This window comes from Rhinoderma darwinii, chromosome 3, assembly GCF_050947455.1.
Source record: "Rhinoderma darwinii isolate aRhiDar2 chromosome 3, aRhiDar2.hap1, whole genome shotgun sequence".
NCBI classification, from domain to species: domain Eukaryota; kingdom Metazoa; phylum Chordata; class Amphibia; order Anura; family Rhinodermatidae; genus Rhinoderma; species Rhinoderma darwinii.
In genome coordinates, this window is record NC_134689.1 from 23,240,432 (window position 1) to 23,258,156 (window position 17,725).

The 17,725-nt window shown below is 41.8% G+C and overlaps 1 long non-coding RNA gene across 1 annotated transcript in view; it reads left to right on the top strand.

Moving 5' to 3' along the window:
• Nucleotides 1–1,517: 1,517 nt before the first annotated feature.
• The window catches only part of LOC142750910 (uncharacterized), a 53,505-nt gene continuing 37,297 nt past the window's right edge, over nt 1,518–17,725 (top strand). Inside the window, exon 1 of the long non-coding RNA XR_012882633.1 lies at nt 1,518–1,857. This is a non-coding gene — a long non-coding RNA (uncharacterized LOC142750910). The remainder of the gene's footprint in view (nt 1,858–17,725) is intronic.

Genomic DNA, 17,725 nt, shown 5'->3' on the forward strand with positions numbered 1-17,725 from the left:
TCACTGTCTATAGAGACATTGAGGTCAAGGAAGTTAATATTGGGCTCTTGCACTTCATGTGTTAATCTTATTCAATGCCATTATTGTTGAGTATGTCGACAAAGTCCTCAAATAGCTGTTTATTGCCAATCCAAAAATGTAAATACCATCAATAAATCGACCCAAAAAAAAATAAAACTAGTGTAAAAAAGTAAATTACCATTAAAAATATAAGTGTGCTCCCACCACCCAAAAAATAAATTAGCATAAGTCGGTGCACTTGTAGTCCCCATGGCGGTTCCTTTTATTTAGTGGTACATTGTGTCTGCAAATAAGAGAAAATTGTAACAACAAATTGTAGTAAGGTAGTTTCTGTGACTGTAATGTCATGTCATTTTAAGATTGTAGCAATAGTGGGGCAAAGTTTGAAAATTAAATTGATTTCCTCCTCAGATAGGAGTTTGTTCTGTTTGACTCCCAAAAGCAGATTTCGGAGTTCCGCTCTATGGCATTCTGTAGGATTGGACCCCAAGACTGTGCACGTGTGTATATCATCCAAAAGATCCTTCACCATCACCATCACCACATATTTATTCCCGTCCATTAATACAATATTGCCTCCTTTATCTGAAGGTTTTATGACTAGATCATAGCTTGCCCTCAGTTCCTCTAAAGCCATTTGTTCTTCTTTAGTTAAGTTATCGTAAATCTGATTCCTCTTAGGTCTGGTCTATTCAATATCTTTCATCACTACCTCCACAAAGGTTTCAATATCAGAATACTTTGAGAATGGCGGAGTCATTCGAGATTTTGGTTTCAGAGTGGTGAATGGTGCTTCCATCTCTCATTCAAAAGGTCTTGTAGAATTACAATTACAAAGAAATGCATCAAATTTAGGGGTGAGAGTAAATGAAAGACCTTTTTTTTTTAAAAGACTCTCTTGATGGCAGTTAGAAATATTTGTGATGACATATGAAATATTTTCATTATGTTCTCACCAACTTTCCGATATTCTTTATTATTCGGACTCATTATTGTCCCTTTCTGTCTTGCTATTTGCTACGACCCCGTGGAGGGAGAGGTTGGTGTAAAAAATACATTCTAGGTTGAATGAATGACGTGGTTGGAAGAGGAGTACTTGATATCGTTATTGGACCTTTTCCAATATTTGGCATATACGGCTGGTCTGTAGTGGGGACAGTTGAGGGTATTCTAGAGGAAGATAATGGCAGAAAGAAAGTTCAATTTTGCTTTCGGGCTCATATGGTGCATCACTATAGTATTGGAGGGATATAGGGTTTCTATATGGGGTGAATTTCTTTTGTTGTTAATTTTTCTAATGCTTAATGTTTGTCTTTTTACTAGGGTGATTTGTACCACTGCCATTCACATTAGATTCCTGTATTCCTGATGTATCAAATTCAGATATATAAGCTGTGACATTGCTTTATTGGAAACAGACTAGATATAGAAACGCATAAGCAGTTTTCAGCATAAAGCAACATCATTTATTAACATGGGTAGTGGTTCCATGGACTACAACCAGTTGGCAGCCGGAAGCAGCAGTGACAACAACACAAGGACAGGGATGCAGGAACAGGTAACGGGGTAACCGAACAGTCCATAAACAAACAGAAGGGCCCAGACGTGGCAGACACCCGAGTGGCAGAGATTAATCTGATCTCAGACGGAAACAGGAGCAGACCTTGGATGGAACCAGGAGACACCCAAAGCAGTGACCAGGCAATGGCACTAGACTTGGAACAAGGAGATGTCAAGAACAGAGTGCAGAAGTAGCCCAAGTCGGATCCAGGAGATATTAGGAGCAGCGTCCAGGGGCAGGTGGTGTCACATCACAGGATAGAGGTCTAAGCACAGGCAAGTACCGGTCATATGTAGCAGGACTGGAGCACGATCACAGCAGCAGAGCAGCAGATTATACACAGTAGCCACGAGACAATACCAGGAGCAAAGGTACCAAGAACAGGATCAGGCTAGGAACATAGAGGCAGACGCAGAATCCACAAAACTGGACAGGTCCACACTCAGGAAGAATATTATGAACAATAGACAATCATCAAGCAAAGACTGATGGGACAGACAGCAGTGGCGTAACTACCGCCGTAGCAGCCGTAGCGGCTGTTACGGGGCCCGCGGCATGAGGTGGCCCGTGTCGCCCGCTGGCACGGGCCCCCACCATGGCCGGAGGCTCCGCTAGCAGCCAATATGGCTGCTACAGCGCGACGCCACTGAATACTACGGCAGAGCAGGGAGGTATCTCCCCGCTCTGCCATTAAACAAAAGACATGTATCCCCTATCCACAGGATAGGGGATTCATGTGTGATCGCTGGCATTGATAAGGAGAACGGGGGACTGAAAGTCCCCTGAAGTTCTCCATCACAAACCTCGGACTTCCGGGGTCTGTGTCGGCAGCTCCGTAGAAATGAATGGATCGCCGGTCACGCTTGTGCGCATGCGTGACCAGCGCTACTTTCATTTTTATTGAGTTGTGCAGACTCCAGAAGTCAGAGGTTAGTCATGGAGAACTTCGGGGGACTTTCGGTCCCCCGTTCTCCCTATCGCTGCCAGCGATCACACATGTATCCCCTATCCTGTGGATAGGGGATACATGTCTTTTGTAGGACACACTGTAGGTTGGATTTTTTTGGGGGGTTGGGGCTGCATGGCGTTACCTACGGGGGGGCTATATAGCGTTACCTACAGGGGGGGCTGTATGGCGTTACCTAGAGGGGGGCTGTATGGCGTTATTTACAGGGGGGCTGTATGGCGTTCTCTACAGGGGAGGCTGTATGGCGTTCTCTACAGGGGGGGCTGTATGGCGTTCTCTACAGTGGGGGCTGTATGGCGTTCTCTACAGTGGGGGCTGTATGGCGTTCTCTACAGAGGGGGCTGTATGGCGTTAGCACCATACAGCCCCCTCTGAAGAGAACGCCATACAGCCCCCTCTGTAGAGAACGCCATACAGCCCCCACTGTAGAGAACGCCATACTGCCCCCTCTGTAGATAACGCCATACAGCCCCCTCTGTAGATAACGCCATACAGCCCCCTCTGTAGGTAACTCCATACAGCCCCCTCTATAGAGAACGCCATACAACCCCCACTGTAGATAACGCCATACAGCCCCCTCTGTAGATAACTCCATACAGCCCCCTCTGTAGATAGCGCCATACAGCCCCCTCTGTAGATAACGCCATACAGCCCCCTCTGTAGATAATGCCATACAGCCCCCCTGTAGATAACGCCATACAGCCTCCTCTGTAGATATCTACAAAGGGGGCTGTATCTACAGGGGGGACTCTGGCGTTATCTGCAGGGGGGACTCTGTATGGCGTTATCTACATGGAGCCTGTATGGCGTTCTCTACAGGGGGCTTTATGGCGTTCTCTACAGGGGGGGCTGTATGGCGTTATCTACAGGGGGGTCTGTATGGCGTTATCTACAGGGGGGTCTGTATGGCGTTATCTACAGGGGGGGCTGTATGGCGTTATCTACAGGGGGATGAATGGCGCTATCTACAGAGGGGGCTGTATGGCGTTATCTACAGGGGGCAGTATGGCTCTATCTACAGGGGGCTGTATGGCGTTATCTACAGGGGGGGGCTGTAAAAAAGGCACTATCTACAAAGGGGGGTTGTGTGACACCCAGGGGAGGGGGGGCCCCATTCAAAAGTTTGTTATGGGGCCCAGTCTTTCCTAGTTACGACCCTGACAGACAGAGTACATAAGCAGCATCCAATTGAACAGCAAGAAGTTGCAAAGCACAATCAATCTGCCATGCTGCAGGAAAATTACAGTGGGGGCTTGAATGGGAACTTTACTTATGGATTATAACATAGTAAAACAAACTATGACCCCTTGGTGAGTGCAAGGTATAATGTCAATTCAATAAACACTTTCCCTGAAGAACCACTTTGCTACTCAATCACCAAAACTTTTATTGACTAGTAATTAAAAAGGGGTCAACACTACCAAAATATTTAGAGGAACAATTTAAAATTACGGCTTAACTAGGAACCATTCAAGTGAATGGGAGAAGGCTGTAATATTGTGAACCAATGCTACAAGTGTGTCGGCATTTGGCAGTATGGAGCAGCCAAAGAAAAGAAGGGGAGGAAGCACCCCATCAAAATAGATGATCGGCGGGGTGTGCCGAGAGCCAAACACCCACCGATCAGATATTCATATTCTATTACGAGGATAGGCCATCAATTTTATCTCTCCGGACAACCATTGTAATAAAACACAAAATTCAAATTTAAAAAAGGAAAAAAAGAGTTTGCGACAATATTTAGCTTACAAATTACATTTAAAGGGGTGATCCAGGATTAGTAATAAGGTCAACTTTTTTTTTCCAGAAATAGCGCCACTCTTGTCCATTGGCTGTGCCTAGTGTTGCAATTGAGTTCCATTCACTTAAATGGGGACGACCTGCAGTACCAAATATAGCCAATTGGCAAGAAGGGCGCTGTTTCTGTAAAATCAAGCTCTTTTTCTAATTCTGGACAGCTTTTTTTACATTTTAAGAAAAATCACTGGAGATTTTAAATAATATTATAATTTAGAGCACAAATAATGTTGTCCGGATGGAATTGAACAAAAAATTGATCAACGCTCGTACTGTGTACTGTATTCACTCATATTGTCAACTATTACCACTTTACCTTCCTCCATTAATTTATATGTACGACTCACTGGAAGAAGTAATTACATATTTTTAATAGCCTGGATACTTGAGCTAGATTGAAAGTCTAATTCCCATTTTCTGAGCTTAATAGGTTAATAGGAAAAAAAAAAAATCGATGAATCCCAGAATTCTCCGAGAAGGAGATAAAACAAAATTACTTGAATGTGTCCACACAATGGGCAGTCATTAGTCTTGTGGTTAGGTTGCTGTCATATAGTCAAGACAGAAGAAAATTAGTAGATAAGAGAAACAGTCAACATTCCAGGCTCTCCAATCAGGAATTCTAGCAAGGACACCGTTGGCTTCTTACACATTCAGGTTGAGTTCACACGGGTGGATATGCTGCGTAAAAGCACGCATCGTATTCACCCTGTGTGCCGCAGGTAATTCTGGGCGAAAAACCGCACAAAACTGTGATGCAATTTTTCGCCCGAAATGTCTGCTGCGGAAAACAACTGCACTGGGGTGATGTTTCATCCCAGGAGAGCACTACAGCCTGTGATTGGCTGCTGCGGCGGTCACATGAGATGAAGCATCATTCCAGGAGGCCAGCCCTCTGATATCATCTCACGATTGGCTGCAGCGGTCACATGGGATGAAACGTCATCCCAGGAGGCCGGCCTGGAGGAAGAAACACAGACTCCTAGGTAAGTATAAGATTTTTTTTTTTTTCCTGAGTTGCGTTATTTGCAGTGGAATCGCTGCGAAAAAAAACGCAACAACTGCTTTTAGTTGCGGGTTTTACCTTCCCATTGAATTCATAAAATTCAGCACCGCAGGTCCATTTCTGAGCGCTTTTTTTCGCACAGTATTTACACATCGTGTGGATGAGATTTGCTACTGAATCACCAAAACTTTTATTGACTAGTAATTAAAAAGGGGTCAACACTACCAAAATATTTAGAGGAACAATTTAAAATTACGGCTTAACTAGGAACCATTCAAGTGAATGGGAGAAGGCTGTAATATTGTGAACCAATGCTACAAGTGTGTCGGCATTTGGCAGTATGGAGCAGCCAAAGAAAAGAAGGGGAGGAAGCGCCCCATCAAAATAGATGATCGGCGGGGTGTGCCGAGAGCCAAACACCCACCGATCAGATATTCATATTCTATTCCGAGGATAGGCCATCAATTTTATCTCTCCGGACAACCATTGTAATAAAACACAAAATTCAAATTAAAAAAAGGAAAAAAAGAGTTTGCGACAATATTTAGCTTACAAATTTCATTTAAAGGGGTGATCCAGGATTAGTAATAAGGTCAACTTTTTTTTCCAGAAATAGCGCCACTCTTGTCCATTGGCTGTGCCTAGTGTTGCAATTGAGTTCCATTCACTTAAATGGGGACGACCTGCAGTACCAAATATAGCCAATTGGCAAGAAGGGCGTTGTTTCTGTAAAATCAAGCTCTTTTTCTAATTCTGGACAACTTTTTTTAAATTTTAAGAAAAATCACTGGAGATTTTAAATAATATTATAATTTAGAGCACAAATAATGTTGTCCGGATGGAATTGAACAAAAAATTGATCAACGCTCGTACTGTGTACTGTATTCACTCATATTGTCAACTATTACCACTTTACCTTCCTCCATTAATTTATATGTACGACTCACTGGAAGAAGTAATTACATATTTTTAATAGCCTGGATACTTGAGCTAGATTGAAAGTCTAATTCCCATTTTCTGAGCTTAATAGGTTAATAGGAAAAAAAAAAAATCGATGAATCCCAGAATTCTCCGAGAAGGAGATAAAACAAAATTACTTGAATGTGTCCACACAATGGGCAGTCATTAGTCTTGTGGTTAGGTTGCTGTCATATAGTCAAGACAGAAGAAAATTAGTAGATAAGAGAAACAGTCAACATTCCAGGCTCTCCAATCAGGAATTCTAGCAAGGACACCGTTGGCTTCTTACACATTCAGGTTGAGTTCACACGGGTGGATATGCTGCGTAAAAGCACGCATCGTATTCACCCTGTGTGCCGCAGGTAATTCTGGGCGAAAAACCGCACAAAACTGTGATGCAATTTTTCGCCCGAAATGTCTGCTGCGGAAAACAACTGCACTGGGGTGATGTTTCATCCCAGGAGAGCACTACAGCCTGTGATTGGCTGCTGCGGCGGTCACATGAGATGAAGCATCATTCCAGGAGGCCAGCCCTCTGATATCATCTCACGATTGGCTGCAGCGGTCACATGGGATGAAACGTCATCCCAGGAGGCCGGCCTGGAGGAAGAAACACAGACTCCTAGGTAAGTATAAGATTTTTTTTTTTTTCCTGAGTTGCGTTATTTGCAGTGGAATCGCTGCGAAAAAAAACGCAACAACTGCTTTTAGTTGCGGGTTTTACCTTCCCATTGAATTCATAAAATTCAGCACCGCAGGTCCATTTCTGAGCGCTTTTTTTCGCACAGTATTTACACAGCGTGTGGATGAGATTTGCTACTGAATCACCAAAACTTTTATTGACTAGTAATTAAAAAGGGGTCAACACTACCAAAATATTTAGAGGAACAATTTAAAATTACGGCTTAACTAGGAACCATTCAAGTGAATGGGAGAAGGCTGTAATATTGTGAACCAATGCTACAAGTGTGTCGGCATTTGGCAGTATGGAGCAGCCAAAGAAAAGAAGGGGAGGAAGCGCCCCATCAAAATAGATGATCGGCGGGGTGTGCCGAGAGCCAAACACCCACCGATCAGATATTCATATTCTATTCCGAGGATAGGCCATCAATTTTATCTCTCCGGACAACCATTGTAATAAAACACAAAATTCAAATTAAAAAAAGGAAAAAAAGAGTTTGCGACAATATTTAGCTTACAAATTTCATTTAAAGGGGTGATCCAGGATTAGTAATAAGGTCAACTTTTTTTTCCAGAAATAGCGCCACTCTTGTCCATTGGCTGTGCCTAGTGTTGCAATTGAGTTCCATTCACTTAAATGGGGACGACCTGCAGTACCAAATATAGCCAATTGGCAAGAAGGGCGTTGTTTCTGTAAAATCAAGCTCTTTTTCTAATTCTGGACAACTTTTTTTAAATTTTAAGAAAAATCACTGGAGATTTTAAATAATATTATAATTTAGAGCACAAATAATGTTGTCCGGATGGAATTGAACAAAAAATTGATCAACGCTCGTACTGTGTACTGTATTCACTCATATTGTCAACTATTACCACTTTACCTTCCTCCATTAATTTATATGTACGACTCACTGGAAGAAGTAATTACATATTTTTAATAGCCTGGATACTTGAGCTAGATTAAAAGTCTAATTCTCCATTTTCTGTGCTTAATAGGTTAATAGGAAAAAAAAAATCGATGAATCCCAGAATTCTCCGAGAAGGAGATAAAACAAAATTACTTGAATGTGTCCACACAATGGGCAGTCATTAGTCTTGTGGTTAGGTTGCCGTCATATAGTCAAGACAGAAGAAAATTAGTAGATAAGAGAAACAGTCAACATTCCAGGCTCTCCAATCAGGAATTCTAGCTAGGACACCTTTGGCTTCTTACACATTCAGGTTGAGTTCACACGGGTGGATATGCTGCGTAAAAGCACGCATCGTATTCACCCTGTGTGCCGCAGGCAATTCTGGGCGAAAAAACGCACAAAACTGTGATGCAATTTTTCGCCCGAAATGTCTGCTGCGGAAAACAACTGCACTGGGGTGATGTTTCATCCCAGGAGAGCACTACAGCCTGTGATTGGCTGCTGCGGCGGTCACATGGGATGAAGCATCATTTCAGGAGGCCAGCCCTCTGATATCATATCACGATTGGCTGCAGCGGTCACATGGGATGAAACGTCATCCCAGGAGGCCGGCCTGGAGGAAGAAACACAGACTCCTAGGTAAGTATAAGATTTTTTTTTTTTTCCTGAGTTGCAGTGGAATCGCTGCGAAAAAACCCGCAACAACTGCTATTAGTTGCGGGTTTTACCTTCCCATTGAATTCATAAAATTCCGCACCGCAGGTCCATTTCTGAGCGCTTTTTTTCGCACAGTATTTACACAGCGTGTGGATGAGATTTGTTTTAACTCATCCACTTTGCTGCTACTGTATTTGCTGGGAATTTTCCGCAACGAATTCCGTTGCGGATATTTCGCAGTATTTACGCAACATGTGAACTCACCCTCAATGTGACCAATGAAGGGTTAAGAGGGGGATAATGATAGTGATGGGATAATGCAGAATTTAGGATAAGAACCATAAGAGTAGATTTAAAGTAGAAGGCATTACCTTGAGTAGTTAGCATTCATTCATGGCGTCACTACAATAGGGGGCTTCCTGTGGCTTCTGCCTATCCAACTCTATACTTAATGGGATTCAGTAAGAAAGTCTTGTCTCAGAATACAATACATCGGGATGTCTCCTGCTTGATCTTTCTTCCCCAGGGCTGATCGCTGACTCAAGGGATTTGGAGAGGAAGTAATGGCTACATCTAAAAGAAATCTGATTGGCTGCTAACAAATAAGTTCCTGTTAGCGGAGTAGAGAGCAGTAGAAGACCATGGAGGAGATAAGTGTGTTGGGTGGTGGTGGTGGTGGTGGTCATCCTATGTCAACTTTGACTGAAAAAACAAAGACAAATAGCAGTAACTACATACTTTTCTGATCCTAGTCCATGAGGTGCACGTCCATGACACCTCAGAAATATCAAAAAGCCTTTAACTAGGAAAACTTGCCAACACTGGCATTGGTAGAAATAGGGGATGGTGATGCCTCTCCGGGTTCTTTTAGGTGTCTGCCCACTGCCTTGTGCCATATCCAGTATCCCCCTTCTTATGTTGTGTACACATCTGCGTTGGAGGCTCAGTTTGCAGCAAGCAGCGCTATTTTGTCTGGTAAAATGACAGAAACCATAGCGGAAAGTCAATGGGTTCCATCGGGCGCCGTTGCTGTCCATCATGAGATGGATCTGGCTGTTTTGTTATTTTTTTCTTCTATTCATATAATGGAACATAAAAAGGGAAATCATGATGCAGATCTGAACAGAGACTTACAGGCAGGGTTAGCTGAAAAAAAAAGGACTGTCTATGAGGTTAAATCTGCAAAAGTTGCTGTGGCAAATGTTTTAATGCTTGAGGCTCCTGAATGGCAATTAGCCATTATTGTGGCTTCTAAATGGCAGGTCCTTATCTTACTATACAAATATGAACTTTAACCACGTGATGGTTGGAGGACTATAGATTTTGACTTGGGATCCCAGAGCTTTTAACTTAGCATCTGGCAGGCACGACAAACTTTAAAAAGGGGCAGCTAATAATCTAATTCAAACATATCTATGAATATTTTTTATTATTATTAAGCGATATGAGAGATGAAATACTAACCATGGAGTGGTACAGTAGATATTTCAGAATTTATTAGTAGTTTTACTGTCACATTCCCCATTCCCCTCACCGCTGCCTGGCATCCCCCTGTCCCACGCCGCTCCTCTCTTTCTGCCTCTGCACCAGGCAGCCGCTCTAGCCGCCGAAACGCTACACTTGCATTCTTAAAGAGCTAGTCGTTGCCTATTTTGAAATTAACCCCTGACCTTGTTCCTTTGTCTTCCTAGTTTCCCTGCAATCTCGTTTTCTGAATCCCTGTGTACCGACCTTCTGTCTGTTATTGACCATCCATGCCTGCCATCTGCCCAGACCTATTGCTATGTTATCCGTGTTAAATCTCTGCCGCCTACCCAGTTTACCACTCTGCCTCGTCCAACGTCAGCCATCACCAGGGGAGACTACTCCAGGGGTAGCGACCTAGGGGTTTGCCTGCAGCAAAGTCCACATCCCTGTACAGGGGTTAAAGGGTGAAGACTGGGGGTGCCCTTATGCCCTTAGACTTCGCTCCCTGAAGTAGCCGCCAAGTCAAATCCCTTGGTGACAGGGAGGGTTCACACCGCCCCCTGTTGGCACTTCTACAGCCCAATCCAAGATAGAACTCTAAGTAAACCTACTACATTACCTAAAAAGGGGTTTCAGGCATTACAAAAAAAGGTAAATCTGACTGAGCTGCAATACCAGATTCAAGAGTGGTGCTGGTAATGGAAAAAATCAGACGCTTTTTTGGTAATCCTGGTCAAACCCTTTAAGTTTGCGTTATTACGATGCCCAGACATGCAACTCCAAAAAAATGAATGACCAATTCAACTCTGCTACATCTATACAATAAACTGCTTAATGATAGTCAAGTCTGGCTACAGATGGGTGCAAATGGAAGTTTGATGTTTGATCTGATCCATTGCTCGACACCCCATGTCAATGCGTCTTATCACCTTCCGGATGCATCTTATAAAATATCTCAAATTTATTAATAATCTGCATATATTTTTCAGCGACACAGAGAATAAAATCATTTAAATATTATAACTACTTGATTTGCCCTTTCTCATGCCGATTCTCAGATCCTTTCAGAAGTGAAGTGCTTTCACGGCATGATATTTGAAAGGCTGGAACAAGCTGTACAAATCCATATGAGATGTGTGGGCATGATCTATATCATGATATATAATAATGAAAGCTCCGTGCTTCATTAGTTTTCTGTATATATATTAATATATATGTGTGTGTATATATATATATATATATATATATATATATATATATATATATATTTATTTACCATCGGCCTCTCTCCCTCCTTTTATTACTCACTTGCGCATCTCTCTCTACAAGAGTAAGTATTGATGGAGCAGGCATAAGATGCTTCTGTTTGTCCATTGGAGGAATGTGGCTCTCCCAGCATTAAAGGAGTGTCCACCTTTGGACAATTCCTTTTTGTTTGAAGTCTCCCCCGATGATCAGCTGATGTCAGATTGCTGTGACTCTCAGTGATCATCTGTAATCTCTGGATTAGCAAGTGTTTAATTCCTCTGCAGTGCCACCAGAGGAGAAAAGAATCATTACGCATTTCCTATTGATATCAATTACCTGTCCACATAATACATGGACATACTGGGTCCTCCAGAGTGAGAGACTCTCTTTGCGGCCACTCTCCACTAATATATTAGATGTTGGTTCTGGACAAGGGAACCACCTCTATTAATTTAAAATTCCCAAATAGGGTATTTGAAAATGGGTTCTTTAAACTAGACATTCTCTTTAAAATCTTTTAATATATAGATAGGCCCGCTGAAAGGGGTTACTAATGCATGTTTGTTAAGTCTTTTGGGGCAACAGTGGACTGAAGGGCATGCATTTTTTGGTAAAAATCAAGTCTAGTAAATTATCTATTTCTGTTTTAACCACATGTGTGGAATATGTAAAAAAAAAGTCACATAAGGTTTTTGCATGCAAATTCATCATAATCAATTTCTCCATCTATCCAGTTGTATAGCAGGACGCTCTGTAATCAGTTTAAGGGCACATTCAGATGTGGCAGAATTGCTATGGAATTCCGCTGCGGACAATCCGCAGTGGAAATCGGTTGCAGACAGTTTGTCCATTGGTTTCCACAACTTTTTAGTTATCTGCGTGCAGACGTTATGGAAAACTCTGCTGTGGACCATAGGCTGTGGTGCAGAATTGTCTGTTGCGGATAAGAAGCGAAATTTCACTGCGTATTTCAGCCTTTGCAATGCAAAAACTGAAATCTGTGGCAAGTCCGCTCTGATTTCTTCAACGTCTGAATTACCTGTCAAATATGCAAATGTTGGTGCAGATTCGTTGCGTAATTGCCCCAAATCTGCACCAACATTAGCAGCGGAAAAATTCTGCCACGTCTGAACATGCCCTTAAATTAGGGGACTCTTCTAGCAAAAAGGGATTATCCTAAGCAGCCATCCTCTTTATATAAGCTGTCGTATATACATCTGATTATGCAAAGGGTCCGCCAGGAGTACAACATACTGTGATCTTACAAGTAGGATACAACAAAGTCCAAAACTGAACAAAACCAGTATTTTCTGAATCTCTGGGCTGACGGACGAATAGACAGACAGATACAGTTCCAGATACTTATCAGTTATGGATAACGAATGTACTGTACAAATGAGAGGGAGGGGAGATTCCACCTAAAATTATATTTTAAAGAAATCTTAAAAGTTTTTATTTATTGAATGATGGCTGAATCATGCCTGTATTCAGGCAGCTGCAGGAGTGTTATGGCTAACCCCTTCCCCACAGTAAACACCCTATGGGTAGTGGTTATAACGGTATGTCACATGAACAGTCAATAATTTGCAAGCCTTCACCCACTGGGTTGGTTATTTATAAGGGGTACTCATAGACTTTCTTCCTCTTTCCCGGGTGTTCTGGAGTTTTTTCCCATTTTCCTCATTCCTCCGCTCATTTTTCACTGACCATATATATATTTACCATCTTGTTTGCCCGCCCCCCCATTTCCTGTGTTGATCTAAGGTTAGGGCCATTTTCGTATTGATTGTGTTCATGTATTTTCTTTCATACTGTTTTCTTTTACAACTGAGTTACTTATCATTTTCTCCATCTTTGACAAGTCACAGCTGGTGGATGGTTGTATGGAAAACGGTGGTGGTGGAGCTTGGAAGCGGACTTGACTGTTGGGAGTCTGACTGTTGGCATACTGCTTCCAGGCTTGTGGGGGTGAAAGTTTTAAAGTGCCCTACAAAATCTTTGAAGACCTTTGTAAGCAACTTTTTTTTTTCTATTAAATTAATGTATCTACCAACTTTTCAAATCACTTATGTGAGATATTTTTTCCACTTTTTATGATCCAGATTCTATGTACCCTGTATATATAGAAGCTGTAGCGTTGTCTCTCAGCCGATTCCGTCAGGTCAGCTGAACTGACATCTTGGCTGAGATCGGGCCCTGCGTGTCTCCGACATATATGATCCAGCTAAATATTGATAACATCGAAGTTATGACACGTAGGACTCGCTTTCTCTGGATCAACACTGCAAGAGAATACTTTATGCTGAATTAGATATACTTATACTTAGATATATCTTTTTTTCACCCTTATTAACTATGTAACTATTTGTGGAATTTTGTTGCAAAATTTTCTTGCATTATTTTCTGCATTTAAAACCTGCTATCAGATAAATTGAATCCCATTGAGATTGATCTTGAATTATATAAAAGAGTGTAGTGAAACACACCTAATGCATCAGCCAAAGGGGAAGGAAAGCATTTCCTCTTATAATATTTCATTTCAGATTAGATTTAAACTGTATCTGCTCTCCAGATGTCAAACAGTGAAAGCTGCTGAGTCAGATCTTACTCTAATGATAGATGATCTCATCAATAATGGACTATATTATGATATCTGAAAGAACCAGAGGAATTTGCAGGTTGCTTTTGTAGTTTTTCATGGCAACATTTATTGTACTGCATAATGTACTGGGAAGCTGAAAAAAAATTATTTGTGGGGTGACTATGGCAGGGAGATACCTCCCTGCTCTGCCATAGTGTTCAATAGTATCTGCATCCTAAGGACGCAGATACTATTTAATGTGGCTGTAGCAGCCATAGCTGCTGTTAGCAGAGCCCCTGGGCATGGAGTGGCCCATGCCGGTGGGCGGCACGGGCCCCCTCATGCCGCAGGCCCAGTAGAAGCCGCTATGGCTGCAACGGCAGTAGTTGCTCCACTGACTCTACTCCTGTGTCCAGTCTAATGTTTTTTTGCCACCATGCAGCTGCCAAAAAAAACGTCTCTAAGGGTCAACACTTCTCTACGAAAACCCGGCATCAAAAAGTCGGAAAGTCCCCGAGATATCTTTCAATTATGAAAAAAAAAAAAAAGAATACATAAAAAGATATAAAAAAAATTGTTAAAAAAACATATATATGTTGAAAACAAAACAAAAGCACACAATGCTGGCACCAACCCAAACCATACCTGCCCCAATTACCCAAAACTCTCCATGTTATATATCAAAACTACCAAAACAAAATAGAAAACCCATTGTAATATTTTATTTTAATATAAATTCGCCAAATTTAAAGAAAGAAACATTAATTAAAAACTGTTTTTCCTTTAACATTTTTGGCGCAATTAACCCCTATTAAAATGAAAATTGTTAAAAATTAATGCTATAAAAAGGTAAGAAGAAACAAACCGATTTATGACAAAAAAATAATAAACAACACAGTTATTTTAGTAGCCCAACAAGAAAAAGTTATGGCTAATAAACCAGCACCTGTGTAAGATTGCTAAAAAAAAAAAAGTGTCTAGACCAAAACATTATGGTAGGGGTCAAAACAAAATATTATATTTAACACTGTATCTATCACAGCAATTAGTGTTGGGGTGAAAGGACAGACCTTTGGGGCCCATTATTATATCAGAACTGGGGTTCACCGGAGGATCCTTGTACTATGGAGGGCCAGTTTGACCCCGATTGCACCCTATGGACGTTCCCTAGGATAGCACTGTAACTGGCCTATCACTAGATAATATATTTTTACAATAACAATTTACCAGTTGTGGACACTTGACATTTTATCTTTTTTGACAAAGAAAAGATGCTTGAAAATTTTTCCTCAGATCCACAGGGGCCAAACTTTTGGGAGCATCACTGAGAGACGAGTAAGCTTTATCTATTTCGCAGCAGGAAACGATAAAAACACAATTGCCAGAACGAACGAAAATTGAGCCTGGTTACCATGACAACAAAAGACTTCCGTTGATGTAAAATCCTTGTGTGCCAAATTAAAAACATGGCAATCCGGGCACCCAGAACAAGTGGACTTTGTCACGAGATGGAAGACTTATCAATCCCATGGTGTTTAACCTTTCCCACCCTGGAGATGTGTCTGGCTGCATAATGAATTGTGTCCATCCATTCCCTCATTTCTATAGGTAATTCTAAATGTAAAAACTCCACAAACAATGATGAGAATCAAAAATAAATTTAGAAGTGAATAAATAAATAAATAAATAAATAAAACAATACTTTGTTATTCATGCAGGGTAGTAGGGGCACTCCTCATAGGCAACCCCCATCCCTTACAAATGTTTTGCCTACATTCCTACTGATGTTTACAGAGGCATAACCTCAGTCTTCTGGGCCATAATTCAAAATATCTAACGGGCCCCCCTTACCCTATGCTATTTATGACACTGGTTTTGGATCCCTTCAATCACCTGGGCCTCCTCTGCACCCCCTATAAACTCTCTGGATATATAGAACATCCATTCTACATCCTATATTTGTTATCCAAGGACAGCTCTTGTCTTGGAAGGTAGTGGTTCTCCTTGTGGAGATCCAGCTGTTAGGGAGTTTTAAGGGCAATGCGCCCTGGGAAAAAATTATGCATAATATCTCTACTTAGAAGGAAGGAAACTGACTCTTTAGTGCCACCTATAAGGTGACTACCCTGTAAGTCAATGTCCAACCCTTTGAAAATCCTTATCTTTACTGGGACATTTTGCTATTTTTATAGAATAGATCAACCAAACCATAGGCCACAGGGCCACAGTAAGGCCAGGATCACACACAGAGTTTTGATGCAGTTATTGGATGAATTTTATGAGGCAAACACAGGAGTGGACACAAATTGAATGAGATGCTTCAGTCTTTTCTTTAAGTTGTTCTCTTCCCCAAGTTTTTTTTAAAATGTTGTTCAGTTAAATAAATTCTTAGTTAGAACTGTTTATTCTCTCAAAATGTTCTAAAAATGACAACAGGAAATAGAAGCGATTACAGATGCTTTCAGTGTTGGGCTGGGTTCACACGACCTATTTTCAGGCATAAACGAGGCGTATTATGCCTCGATTTACGCCTGAAAATACGGCTCCAATACGTCGGAAAACATCTGCCCATTCATTTGAATGGGTTTGCCGACGTACTGTGCCGACGACCAGTCATTTACGCGTCGTCGTTTGACAGTTGTCAAACGACGACGCGTAAAATGACTGCCTCGTCAAAGAAGTGCAGGACACTTCTTTGGACGTTTTTGGAGCCGTTTTCTCATAGACTCCAATGAAAACAGCTTCAAAAACGGACGTAAAATAATGCTGCGAAAAAGCAGCAAAAAACGGCACGAAAAACGCGAGTTGCTCAAAAAACTTCTGAAAATCAGGGGCTGTTTTCCCTTCAAAACAGCTCCGTATTTTCAGACGTAATTGCAGTTATCGTGTGCACATACCCTTGGACTTTCTTGAGTTCCAGACTCCTGGATATGTATTGACAATTTTCTTGCCATTTACAAGTGTAGTAAAAATAGGTGACCACTATGGGAACTCTAATGCCCCATGCACACGAACGTGCTTTTGCGGCCGCAGTTCTCACGAAAATCCACGGGAGAATTGCGGCCCCATTCATTTCTTGGGGCCATGCACACAACCGTAGTTTTTACGGTCTGTGCATGGCCTGGGAGCCCGCACCGCAGAAAGAACGGACATGTCTTATTAGGGCCGTCTTCTGCGGTCCGGGCTCATTGAAAATAATGGCCGCGGCCATGTGCATTACCCGCTGCCGGCCGACCCGAAAATCACGGCCGTGCACATGGCTACAGTCGTGTGCATGAGGCCTTAGGCTATGTTCACACAGAGTTTTTTGCAGGCGGAATTTCTCCCTCAAAATTCCGTTTGGAAGTTTGAGGCAGATTTTCCTCTCCCTGCAAGGCGATTTTTTGCCTGCGGCCATTGAGCGTCGCGGGCATAAAACGCGGCAAAATACGCTTTCTCTGCCTCCCATTGATGTCAATGGGTGGTCAGAGGCGTAAACGCCCGAAGATAGGGCATGTCCCTTCTTTGCCCCGCTAGCCGGTTTTACCGCTCACGGGAAAAAGACACCTCCGCCTCCCATTGGAATCAATGGGAGGCATTTTCGGGCCGTTTTTGACGAGTTTTGCGGCGCGGTTTCCGCGTCAAAAAAGTCGTAAAAAAACTTGGCAAAAAAACTCTGTGTGAACATAGCCTAAAGGAAAACTTTAAAAGCTTACAAAGCAATTCTAACTATGAAACAACTGAACCAAATTTTAAGGGCTTGTTTATTTCATAATGTTAATGGTAACATTTTTATTCCAGTATTTAGCTTCGTTATTTTTCTTTAAAATATATTTATTTATTTTAATTATAATGCTAAAAGTCATTACTATAAGAAAAAAAAGTCATA